Here is a 13,234-nt window from a genome sequence, read left to right on the forward strand (position 1 = left end):
GATCACCTGCTGCTTCAGTTGCTTAGTGTTGATGGAATGGATTGTAGAAGGCCCGTTTCTCTACCAGGGAAACGAGGAGACCCCTTGAGAGTCATCCTGGGTTTTTTGTTGTAATTTTCTGATGAGTGGGTTTGAATATGAAAGAAGTAGAGCCTAATAATGCTGAGGAGAAAAAATTGAAGTTGTCAGTGATTTCTTTCTACTTGGATCAATGATTTCTGTCAATGGAAGCAGCAGTCAAGAAATCCAACAATGTACTGTATTGGGCAAATATACTGCAAAAGACCTCGTTAAAGTTTTAAAAAGCTGGACATTCAAAAACGAAGGCAGAAGAATTGATGCATTTGAATTGTGGTGTTGGCAAAGAATATTGAACATACTGTGGACTGCCAGAAGAATGACCAGATAATTGCTGGAGGAAGTATAGCTAGAGTGCTCCTTAGAAGCAAGGATGGTGAGACTTCAGCTTGTTTACTTTGGACACATCCTCAGGAAAAATTATTAGAAAAGGATGCCACGTTTGGTAAAGCAGAGCGTCAGGAAAAATGAGGGAAACCCTCAATGAGATTGAACTAACATATAGCCACTCCAGTGAACTCAAACATACCAAGGGCCATGAAGATTGATGGCATGTGAGCAGGCAGCGTTTCATCCTGTTACGTGTAAATCGCCGTGAGTCAGAGCTGACTTGAAGTCGGCTAACAACAAGTGCAAGAAATGATTCCGAACAGGTCTCAGCAGAGTTGTCAGACTGAAATGGACTAGGAATAAAGACCTGGTGATCTGCTTCAGAAAATCAGCCAGTGAAACCCCTGTGGATTACAACAGTTCGATCTGCAACCGATCCTGAGGGTGGCGCAGTCTGGGCACTGCTTCCTTCCATCGTACGTGGTCACCATGAGTTGGAGTCTGCCTAGATGGCAGCTGGCGGGGAATAACAATCAGGCACTGAAAGCTCTCTGCAGCGGTTCTTCTCTGACACAGCAAGGGGTCGCCATGGGTCAAAGTCGACCTTATGGCAACTGTTTTGGGTTTTATGTTCCGGAGGTACTGTTTTCTACTCAAGACAGGCAAGAAAGGGTCTGTAGTGGCTTACAGAAGATTAAAAAAAATGTTTAAAATTTTTATTTTGCCTTGAAACAAACTGTATAGATAGGAAATTTTCTTTAGTTTATGCACAATTAAGTCATCAATGGGTCAAAGAATTTACCCTAATAAAGGAAATAAGCTACCGGTCGAGAATCAGAGCAAGGGCAGCATTTTGAAAATTCATCCAATTACTTTTATTGCACTCAGGTAAAATGAAACTTAAATCAGGCCAGATGGGGAGATGGTCAGCAATAATGCAGTTATATGTTATTTTTAGGTAATGTGAGCTTTGCCTGTGAAAAGTTTTCCTTTGTATTTGCCTGTTTCCTCTTAATTGTTATACAGAATTTTCTCATATTTTAACAAGTTCTTATATTTAAAAGCAGTATTACCTAAGTAATTTTTTACTTGTTTTGAACCTTACCTATAATTATCCATCCCCATAATTTTCTCTGTTGAACCTCGTTTTAAGATCCTGACAGGTTCCACTTAGTCCTTCTTTACCTGAAGCATAAAACTTCTTTTGAGAGCTTTTTTGCAACAAGGGGATGAAAACTGATGGCACATCACCGCAGTCCTTTAGTTATACTGGTTTGGCTTTTAAAGTAACAATCTTTGGTCAGATTCTTGGGACCCAGTCATATACATTAGGAAAATATAGAGTTAGGCTAAAATTTGTTTTTAATCAATAAAAGAAAATTTACAAACTGTGTCCATTGAAGACAATTGAGACAAAGAAAAAAAAGAGTAATGTGCATGGTAAATATTAACTATTTGTTATAAACCTACTAGTTCTTTTTCTGTGTACGTACGTATGACTGTAGGTATACATAAAAAGAGAATCATTCATGTAACTCATCTGACATATTCCTGTCATATGCCAAGCACTGTGCTTTGAGATATGGGGGCTGTTTGAACTTTAATGACATGTATTATAAAGACTGTTTTTTTTTTTAAATTAATAGCAAGAAATGTTGGTGCAATTATGCAAGTATAATTAACTCCATTGATATCTAGTAGAGACAGGAAACAGTAGTTGAAATTGAAAACAATGACTAACTATTGATTGTGCACCAAGATAATGAGACTTAATTTTAGAAATTCTGACTTGTCCATGATCAGCATGTGTGGTAGTTTTGCAGGGTTGCCTTAACATTATGTGGTAGTCACATTTCTTAGCAGAAAACTAAAAAAATCCTTATTAAACTAGTAACTCTGTAAATTACGAACACCAAATTGTTGTTGTTAGGTGGCACTGAGTTGATTCCGATTCATGACAACCCCATGTGTGCAGAGTAGAACTGCTCCATAGGGTTTTCAAGGCCAACCTTTGGGAAGCAGATCGCCAAGGCCTATCTGCTGAGGTATCTGTGGGTGGGTTCGAACCACTGCCTTTCTGGTTGTCCATTTCTTAACCATTTGCCCAACCCAGGTTGCTTCTAGCTTCAGGTAATAGAAACAGGCTTAAGCGCCGAGGGATTTAATTGGGGCGCGTGATGGGGAGACCAGAGGCTGCGGGCCTGGGCTGCCTTTTGGCTCGGCTTTGCTTCCCGTCGCTTTACCCTCAGACTCTTTCCCTCCCAGTTGCAGAAACCACCAGCATCAGCTCGAGAAGCATGCCTTGCTTCCTTGTTCAAATTTAGAGAAAGGAAAAACCAAACCAGACCCATTGTCCTCAAGTCGATTCCAACTCATAGCGACCCTAAAGGACAGAGTACAACTGCCCCATAGGGCTTCCAAGGAGTACCTGGTAGATTCGAACTGCCAACCTTTTGGTTAGCAGCCAAAGCTCTTAACCACTGAGCTCCAAGGGTTTCCAGAGAAGGGAAAGTAGCCACTTATTCTCTTATTAAAAGGGGGAATGACTTTCCCAGAAAGGCCAAGGAGCCCTTTCCTTGATTTCATTGGCTAGAACTGAGTAAAATTCTGGATCATAGTCCTTGCCTAAACAAGACACTAGCTAAAAAAAAAAGCCTACTGCCGAAAAAGTAGAGACGTGGTTTCGCCATCCTTGCATCTAAGGAGAATTCTGGTTGTACTTCTTCCAAGACAGATTTTTTTGTTCTTTTGGCAGTCCATGGTATATCCAAAATTCCTCTCCAGCACTACAACTCAAAGGTATCAATTCTTCGGTCTTCCTTATTAATTGTCCAGCTTTCGCATGCGTTTGAGGCGATTGAGAACCATGGCTTCTGTCATGTGCACCTTAGTCCTCAAGGTGACATCTTTACTTTTCAACACTTTAAAGATGTTTTTTGCAGCAGATTTGCACAATGCAATGCATGTTTTGATTTTTTGACTGCTGTGTCCATGGGTTTTGATTGTGGATCCAAGTAAAATGAAATCATTGACAACCACAGTCTTTTCTCCATTTACCATGATGTTGCTCATTGGTCCAGTTGTGAGGATTTTTGTTTTCTTTATGTTGAGGTGTAATCCACACTGAAGGCTGTGGTCTTTGATCTTCATCCATAAGTGCTTCAAATCTTCTTCACTTTCAGCAAGCAAGGTTGTGTCATCTGCATAACCCAGGTTGTTAATGAGTCTTCCTCCAATCCTTATGCCCCATTCTTCTTCATATAGTCCAGATTCTTAGATTATTTGCTCAATTTACAGATTGAATAGGTATGGTGAGAGGATACAACCCTGACGCACAGATTTCCTGACTTTAAACCAATCAGTATCCCCTTGTTCTGTCTGAACAGCTGCCTCTTGATCCATGTAAAGGTTCCTCATGAGCACGATTAAGTGTTCTAGAATTCCCATTCTTTGCCATGTTATCCATAATTTGTTATGATCCACAGAGTCGAATGCCTTTGCGTAGTCAATAAAACACAGGTAAACATCCCTCTGGTATTCTCTGCTTTCAGCCAGGATCCATCTGACATCAGCAATGATATCCCTGGTTCCATGTCCCCTTCTGAAACCAACCTGAATTTCTGGCAATTACCTGTCAGTGTACTGTTGCAGACACTTTTGAATGGTCTTCAGCAAAATTTTGCTTGCGTGTGATAGTAATGATATTGTTCAATAACTTCCGCATTCGGTTGGATCACTTTTTTGGGGAATAGGCATAGATACAGATCCCTTCCAGTTGGCTGGCCAGGTAGCTGTCTTCCAAGTTCCTTGGCACAGAGGAGTGAGCGCTTCCAGCGCTGCATCTGTGTTGAAGCATCTCCATTGGTACCCTGTCAGTTCCTAGAGCCTTGTTTTTTTTGCCAGTGCCTTCAGTACCATCAGTTCCTGATCATATGTTACCTCCTGAAATATTTGAATGTTGACCAGTTCTTTCTGGCTCTCTGCTGACACGAATATAATACTTGGCAGTCTCTGGTAATGAACGAGAGGGATGGATCCCAGCAACACCAGCATTTAACAAATGGAGAGCAAAGAGAGCCTAGGAAGCAGACTTTCCTGCTGAAGCTATTCCATTGCTGCTTTGATATAGAGTAAGACGGTAGTGATGATCTCAGGCTTTTCTTTTGAATTTCCTTTTCTAAGAGAATAGAATAATTGCGGAAATACATTAAGCTTAGAAAATGAGATTTGGATTTATCCCTTAAGTAAAAAATGTTCCTTGAATCTTTTATTCTATGACTCAAGCATTTTCTAATTTAAGAGAATAGCAAGCAGAAGAAAACAAGTCACAAGTACCTGCTTTTCTGTGTCCTGCCTCATGTGTAAAGTCAAGAATCTCGCCTTTGAATAAGTTTCATATTTCTTACCATAAAACAGATAACAAAATGATCTTGGGAATAAGTAAATAGAGACTTTCCTTTGAATTTCCTTTTTTTTTTGGTAAGTTGTGGCTGGTGTTAGATTTACTTAACATACAATGTTAAAAGAACATTTGTAAGCATTATAATGAAGGCATTTAGAAATTTATTCTTAATTATGAACTCCAGAAAATGATTCATTTGGCTTGAATTCACCAATTTTAATAGCGCATGGCGTGTTTGACCCAGTAGTTTTTCTCCATTAAGTTTCTCTGTGTGTGTCTGGTCACTTTGTCACTAGTTTAGATGTTTCTTTGAAGTGCTGCGGCCCAATTTCTTTAAAGAAAATGAAGAAGGAGTTGCAAATGTGGTACAGTGAAGGGAAAAACGAAAGGTCTGTATGGTAGTATGTGAAGGCAGTGTATGTAATGGGTTACATATTAAAGAAGGACTACATCCTTGGATGTTTTTTCAAATTCTTACAAGTAGTGAAGAACATGAAAATTTATAACTAACACTTTGGACTCATTCCTACATATGTATTTCGTGTCTTGGAAAAATGAATGTTCTCTTATAAAGGAATAAGTAGGTTTCCTGCCCTGTATGTAACAACCTCAGGGGCTGGAAATGGGTTGTGATGTGTAATGGGTTATAAATAGTAGTGGATTTAATGTCCTTTGTGTAAGGGCCCTTCTCTTTGACTGATCATGGACTTTCGTTTTTTCCTTGGTGCATGACATGTGTAGGAAAGATACACATGCCCAGCTACTGCTAATCTCTGCATATTTTCTAGAAAATGAGGAAATGGGATGCTAGTCAACAGACTCAATTCAGGAGGCCAGTGAGTTCTTGACATTTTATTTTGTCATTATGCCTCACTTGGTTGTAAAGAGAGGAATAAAGCCATATATTTCCTATTTTCTTATTTCAGTTTCTTCTGAAGTTTCACATTGTTTATCAGTGATACTCAAACTTTAGCATGCATCAGAACCTAGGAGGGCTAGTTAAAACACAGATTGCCGGCCCCAACCCTCAGAGTTTCTAATTCAGGAGGCGTGGAGTGGGGCCGACAGTTTGCACTTCTAATAAGCTCCCTGGTGATGCTGATGCTACCGAGCCAGGTACCGCCTTTCGAAAACCGCTACTGTAAAAACATTTAATAAGACCGAGGAATGTCGTAATGAATTTATTTAAAAAAAAAAAAAAGTATTTACTACTATTTAGATTAGATTTTTTAGTGTGTGTCTCTCTCTCTCTCTCTGAATGTTGGTTATTACATTAAGTGACCCACAGGGAGTACTCTCTTAAAATGTTGTATTTAGTCAAGGAATGATTACCATCTGGTGACTGATGTTTTGGGACTTTTCACGGACATATTAATTACTGCTGCTAGGCTGAAAGCCCTTTTGGACTAGCAGAAAATGCTTTATTTCCCTGATGTTTCAAGCAAAGGTGGAATTTTCTGTACTTGTTTTTTACTAAGATACCGTAATTGGTATTTCATTCAGTGAGTATTGAAACTTTTTAAGCCAGTCTGAGGCCAGTACAACTGCTTTCCCATTGCTAGCTGTGCCTGTTGCTATGGAAACTCAGTAGGGACTAGCAGGATTACTGTTGTAAGGACCATACCTGCCTTATTTGCATCCAATTTAAGTTGGGGGGATTTCAAAAGAATAAAAGGTCCCTAGATGTGTCAATGGATAACCAGAAAGGGCTTGTCAGTTTGTAACCAGCACATTGGTCTAAAGAAGGAGGACGGGTGGGCGCAGTTTTCCTTATTCATTACAGTTCCTGCTATGGAGGGCTTTGGTGGTGTGCTGAAGTTTAACTCTGTTTTGGGAATTTTTGTTTCGATGTTTTGCTGTCCCTTCCCCCTGCGGGTTTTTTGGTTTTGTTTTTAGGCATATCCTCTTAGAATTTAAATTAAGAGTTTTTTTTTTTTTTTTAATTCTTTTAAAGAACTTCAACTACATACAGGCCAGACTTTTTTTGAGAGAAAGAATTTGGTGTCTTGTCTGATGAAATGTCCTGGTGAATTTTTGACCACTGTTGGAGAATTATGGCAGAATATTATGTTGGTATCGACTTTGGAGTGTTCTGAACCCGTCATCCCCTTTTCTCATAAAAACCATAGCTCCTTTTTAACAAGCCAGTTTGAACCTAAGCTGTTGCTTGAGGGGTTCATGAAATAGTTAGGAACATCACTGAATGTATAGGAAAAAAATAGTTACATGGGCTAGTTACTTAAGCACTGAGTACGGTTATATAAAATTGAGGTGGCTTTCATTAATTGGTTGTATTAATCAGTTAGTTGGACTAATTAATAGCAGTTATACTGATTAGTTATCCTAATTCAGAAATAGCTGTACAGTACAGCTGTGTGACAAATCAGAGTCAGTGCATGTGCCAGCTCCTCTCAGGTGGCTGAGCCTGCCTCTCTACTGGTCAGGATTCTGACGCCTCGTGGTAAAAAGTGTGTTGGTCAGTCCAAACCAAAAAACCCATTGCCATTAAGTCGATTCCGACTCACAGCCACCCTGTAGGTCAGAGTAAAACTGCCCTGTATGGTTTTTGTATAGCCACTGGTGGATTTGAACTGCTGACCTTTTGGTTTGTAGCTATAGCACTTAACCACTGTGCCACCAGGGCTCCTGGTGGTCAATCAGTGATGGTGGATTTTCACATCTGTGTGTGCCAAGCATTGCCCTTTCTTGTTTTCTGAAGACAACGTTTCAGAGTACTTCACAGCTGTAGCAATTTATATGTATTATCTGTTTCTGTCACCTGTCTATCTAGCCAGTTATATATGTGTATTTACATATAAATAAAGCCAATTGAAGTAGATACTTGTAAGTTTCAGGGAAATGTTGACGTTGAATTTGAGGCTTTTTTTTTTTTTTTTGATGTTAGTGAAATGCACACTTTAAAGAAAATGCCTAAGTCGTTTGTTTTAATCCAGCTTCATGAAAGAATAGCACCTTAAAATACATGTTCGAAGAACTTTCTGATTGCCCTTTAACTCACCTATTGCCTCCCTGCAGTAAGGGCAGCAGCTGGTACCCCTATTTTATAGTGGAGGAGATAGGGACAGAAGTGCCTGCCCTATGGCAGCCAGTCGTGCCTTGGTGAGAGTCCAGTGTTCCCCACCGTGTTTAATTGTTTTCCCCAAAGTGTTAGGTTATTTTATACACTTACTCAGTTTTGCCTTTTTCTCTTTTTGTATTCATAGACTGGAAAAGTAAGAAGAGCTTTCCGGCCTTTTTAATTACCAAACTACTCTCAGTTTTCAGTGAATCAGTTCAAAGAAAGAATGCAGTCTTTCTATACCTGGTAAATATTTTCTGCTAATAAAAGCTATTAATTCAGTAGCCTCTGATAAATCCAGGTGTTACGATGATTGCCTTTAATTTTGTGAAATGACTTTAAAAATAACTTACCATCTCTCTGTCCATATGTGTGTGTGTGTGTGTCGTCTTTGACTCTGAAATTTGTTTGGTATTTGTTGGTATTACGGAGTCATGCTTGGATGCCTGTGCCCTAGCCTGCAATGGAAAATAGTTTAAAATTGGCCCTAGAACTTAGATTAGTATCTGGCCTAAGTTGTGAAGTTAATGCAAATAGGGTATATAAATATGTTTTCATAATAAATATCTTTATTCTCTGATAATATGACATTAGAAATAATCCCTGTATGGTAGTTTAATAGGAACACTTTGTAAATATAGTTTTATTAAAATTAATCTAGTAAGCAGAATATCATAACCCACATTTTACTGTTTTACAAATGACCTAAGTGAAGGTTAGAGAGGTCAAGTAACTTGCTTAAGCTAGGATAGAGCTGAGATCAGAATCTAGATTTTGTGACTCATAGTCTAGTGCCTTTTTTTAATATTTTTATTTCTTAAGTACCTTAAATGTAAGTTAACATGCTTGAAATAATAAATGATGGTGATATTTCATATGGATTTTTCTTTTGTTATAATTTAAAATGTTAATGTAGGAACAGAGAAGGCAATGGTTTTATCTATTCTACATAAAATATTTTATCTGTTAACGATAGCATTAACAATGAATAATTAACTGCTCTGTGTCATTGGGAAACCCTGGTGGCGTAGTGGTTAAGTGCTACGGCTGCTAACCGTTAAGGGTTGGCAGTTTGAATCCACCAGGCACTCCTTGGAAACTCTATGGGGCAATTCTACTCTGTCCTACAGGGTCTCTGTGAGTCGGAATTGACTCGATGGCACTGGGTTTGGTTTGGTTATCTGTCATTGAAGTTTTTTGTACGTTAATTAAACCTGAGAAGAAACTTACATGGTATGATGGTACCTGTTTTACTGTAAGGAAACTGAGGCTCAAATACAGTCATGTAGCTTAGGATATTAGAACTGTGGTTTAAACCGAGTTCTTTCTGATTTCAAAGCCCGTTACTAGATTGCATAGCCTGTTTATTTTTGGAAATAAAGTTTATCTAATTGTAAAATCCCACCCATTGCATGTTAACTGATACTGATTACGGAGTCCTTTCCTCTCCTAATTCCCCTGTGTAAAGTCTGAGCATTTAGGACATGTGAGGTGGTGTTAAGAAACCGTGTCTTCCTCAGCTAATATGATTGACTATCAGAATCATATTAGCTGTGTTTTATAATATAAAAGTATGGGTCTTATCTCCCTTTAAAAAAAAAAGGTATTATAAAATATATTACAAACGTATGTGTAATTAGAGTAATTTAAACAAGCCCAAAGGAACGTGTAGTGTGACGTAACATTTATCTCCATGTTCTGGCTTTTTACACTTGATCATCAAGCACTGATTGTGTTCTTAAAATGTTTTGAAAGCAGACTTTTCAAAAACAGTTAAGATGCCTTTAGCAAAAAATTGAGGTTACAGCAAAGAGTACTATTGAGAAAGTGCAACAGCATTTCAGGTGTCTGGCTGGCTTTGGTATAAATAAAAGTTAATTATGTTAAATGCAATGATAACACTGTAACGATGAAAGTATAAAGTATAAAGAAAATGCCTTCTTTAGTAAAGTTCTCAGAATGTCTGAGGTTGCCAAAACCAGGAGAATCTTTGCCTTAAAACCTAACTCATCCCCTGAAACTGACGTTTCCCTAGGAATTTTTCATTAACTAACCACCACCAAAAGAGGGTAGGCGTACACAGAGTGTAGACAATGTGATACTAAAACAACCAGCCAACCCAGTGCTATCCAGTCGATTCTGACTCATAGCGGCCCTGTAAAAATACGTTGTCATGTAACTGTACGTGACTCTTTTATTCCTGGTAGTATGTGGCGATCTGATAGCAAAGCATTGTAATGTGTGTAAGTTTTAATCTATACTATTCAAAATGAGAAATAATGTACATTAGGTCACCTGACACTTTGCTGTTTGGGGCAGTCATATGCTAGGATTTGATAGAAGGTGAGATGTATTGGCAGCTTTTATTATCTTAGTCAAATTCTTTCAGACTAACTAGAACATGAGAAGATGATGTGAAATTTATCGACATTATTTGACATTATAGAAAGATTATGAAGTTGCTTACTTTCCCTAAATATTACTTGCAGTTAGCTCCACACTGGCCTCTGGGTGGAAGGAAAGAAGGTGGGGCAGTGCTGGCACAGCTAAGGCTGAGTTCCTGTTCCGCCAGGCATATGCCAGACACATGCACATCTAGTTTTTTTACTTTTAATATATGTGGAAGTTAGCAGCACAGGAAGTAGAGCAAAGAGAAGAAAGCATTATGCACATAATTAATTGTACCTTCATTTTTGTTTAGATGGTCACTTTCTTGTTGTGTGCCCTCGAGTCGATTTCTGACTCATATCCACCCTATAGGACTGAGTAGAACTCAGAATCAACACGATGACGACAACATAACAACCGTCTTTACAGGAGCAGTTCACCAGCTCTTTCCTCCAGCAGATTGGCTGTCGGGTTAGAACCGCCAGCCTTTCGGTTAGCAGCTTAACTGTTGCACCACTAGCGTTCCTTAAAGCCCTCCATATTTTTTCCTCATCTCCTGTTTTTGGTAGTCCCAGATGCTGTTGGTTATTTCCAATTCTCTGAATCATAACTGCCTGGGATTGCTATATATAGTGGTTATATGGCCAGGAAAAAAAACACAACAAAACCAAACCCAGTGCCGTTGAGTTGATTCTGACTCCTAGCGACCCCGTAGGACAGGGTAGACCTGCCCCATAGAGTTTCCAAGGAGCGCCTGGCGGACTCGAACTGCTAACCCTTATGGTTAGCAGCTGTAGCTGTTAACCACTACACCACCAGGGTTTCCTGTGTGGTCAGAGGGGCAGAATTATTTTTTTTTTTTTGTTTTCAAATTTTAAGTTTTCAGGAGAAGAGAAAATTTATACTTCTTAAGAAATATTTAAAGTTAAAGCATAAGCAAAAAAGAAGAAAAAGAAAACTAAATTGTCCTTCAGACATGTTCAGATGGTCTCAACGTTGTTAGGATTGTTCTTGCCATGCACACTAAAGATAATTTCCCTGCCTCCGGCTTCAGTCAGTTACAATGCAGGAACGTATTTAAGAACAGCACCGAATTTTTTGTTACAACAGGAGAAATGTTGACAGCAATATTTATTGAATATCAAGAGGTAATACCATTATCATTTTTATAAATTCATTATTATTTCAAAATAGCTTATATTCTCATTTTAATTTTAAAAGCAACTTTGGAAGACTGTAATTGTCCCTGTTTTTCACATGAGGAAATTCAGGGTCAGATGTTATTTGCTTAGGAAAGTAGGAAAATTAGACATATCAAATTATAGTATCGCTAAAACGGTAGTTTTAAAAGAACATGACACTGTATCTATAATACCACATTTAAAATTTATTTTCTAATATGGTCTTATGTCTGGGTAGTTTTTTTTTTTTTTTTTATTTAACTGAGTTTCTGAAATATATAGTAGAATTTTTGGTTGCAATGGTTTTCAAGCTCCTTCCACATCCCTGCCTCCTCCAGAAAATAAATAACTTTGGAGAGTTGTTTAACACTCAGTGCTTAGATCTGAGTTTAATCGGACCTTCCATTAATGAAATCTTTATAATGAGAACTCCTCCATCGTAAGACTTTGAGATTTCTGTCAGAATACTTTTTAAATTCTTTAGAGCGCACTCGAACAGGTAGAGTAATGGTTCATTTCATAATTCTCTAAGAATTGTGGTGTTGCCAGTGCTAATATACATCTGTAATCAGGGATTTCTGAGGGGTGGGGCAAGGCTCCAGTAAGAACAACAAAAAACCCAGACCAATAAAAAAAATCGTGTGGTGGTTGTTGATCTTTTTTTTTTTTTCTTTGCTAATATTTTAAAGTAATTTCAAACTTAAGTAAAAGTTGCAAGAACAGTACAAATAATTATTTCCCTGCACCTCTTGAGAGTAAGTTGCCAACATAGTGTTCCCTCGCCCCCAGTTACTTTAGTAGGTCCAGTATTGTGTACTGCATTTAGTTGTCATATGTCTTTAGTATCCTTCAGCGTGGAACAGTTCCTTCCAGGACATTTTGGAAGAATATATTTTGTAGAATGTCTTTCAATTTAGGTTTGACTCATGGTTCCTCATGATTAGATTCAGGCTATGCATCTTTGGCAGCAACAGCACAGAAGTGATGATATGTTTTTCTAATTGCATTGTTTCAGGTGGTGCACAATTTTGATTTGTTCCTTTACTCATGATGTTAAACTTTGAGGTGATATCTGCTGTGCTTCTTCCTAAATTTTCATCTACAAATTTCAGCATCTGTTTTTTCTTGACTGAATTATTACTATGATGGTTTCCGAATGTTTTTCTAATTATACTGTCCTTTCTACTATTATTTGCATTCTACTGTAAGGAAAAGTTTTCTTATCTGTGCATCTGTGTATATATCTATCTCCCTCTCTCCCTATTTATATCATCATGGACTCATAAATTCCTATGAGTAATGCTTTTTTATTATTTTCATTTATTTTATTCAAGTTGTCCAGAATTTGGCCAATGGGAGACACTTCATACTGGCTTCTGTGTCTTTTTGACATATCCCCATAATTTTTTTAAAGCACTTCCACTAGTAATTTCTTGAAGGACCTCTAGTTCCTTCTAGTGGATAATAGCATTTAGAAACCAAGACCTGGGTGCTAAGTATGCTCATTGCTGTAGGGGTGTTGCTGCTCCCAGGCACTCAGTGGACAGAGCCAGGGAATAGACTATATATATATGTGTGTGTGTTAATACATTTACTTAAATCTGTATTTATGAATCTAGCTGTATATTTTGATAAACTTGAGTTTATACCAAAACCAGTAATTCCAGTCCAGCCAGTATCACGGAGTTCATTCTAGTTTGCTTTTTCCATAGTTTTAATTTTCTTCTTCAGCAGTGATAAACTTAGCTCCCATTATCCTCAGTATATTATACTTAT

General features: G+C 38.1%; 1 protein-coding gene across 2 annotated transcripts in view; it reads left to right on the forward strand.

The window, feature by feature from the left end:
- Positions 1-13,234, forward strand: part of POU2F1 (POU class 2 homeobox 1) — a 261,573-nt gene that overhangs the window by 105,463 nt on the left and 142,876 nt on the right. Inside the window, exon 1 of one of the 2 annotated variants that reach the window (XM_049881126.1) lies at positions 7,736-8,135. The exons of the other annotated variant lie outside the window; for it this stretch is intronic. The gene's annotated coding sequence lies outside the window, so the exon portion shown is untranslated. Of the gene's footprint in view, positions 1-7,735; positions 8,136-13,234 lie in introns of those variants that run through there. 2 annotated transcript variants of the gene reach the window in all.

Source organism: Elephas maximus, chromosome 3, assembly GCF_024166365.1.
Source record: "Elephas maximus indicus isolate mEleMax1 chromosome 3, mEleMax1 primary haplotype, whole genome shotgun sequence".
Taxonomy (NCBI): domain Eukaryota; kingdom Metazoa; phylum Chordata; class Mammalia; order Proboscidea; family Elephantidae; genus Elephas; species Elephas maximus.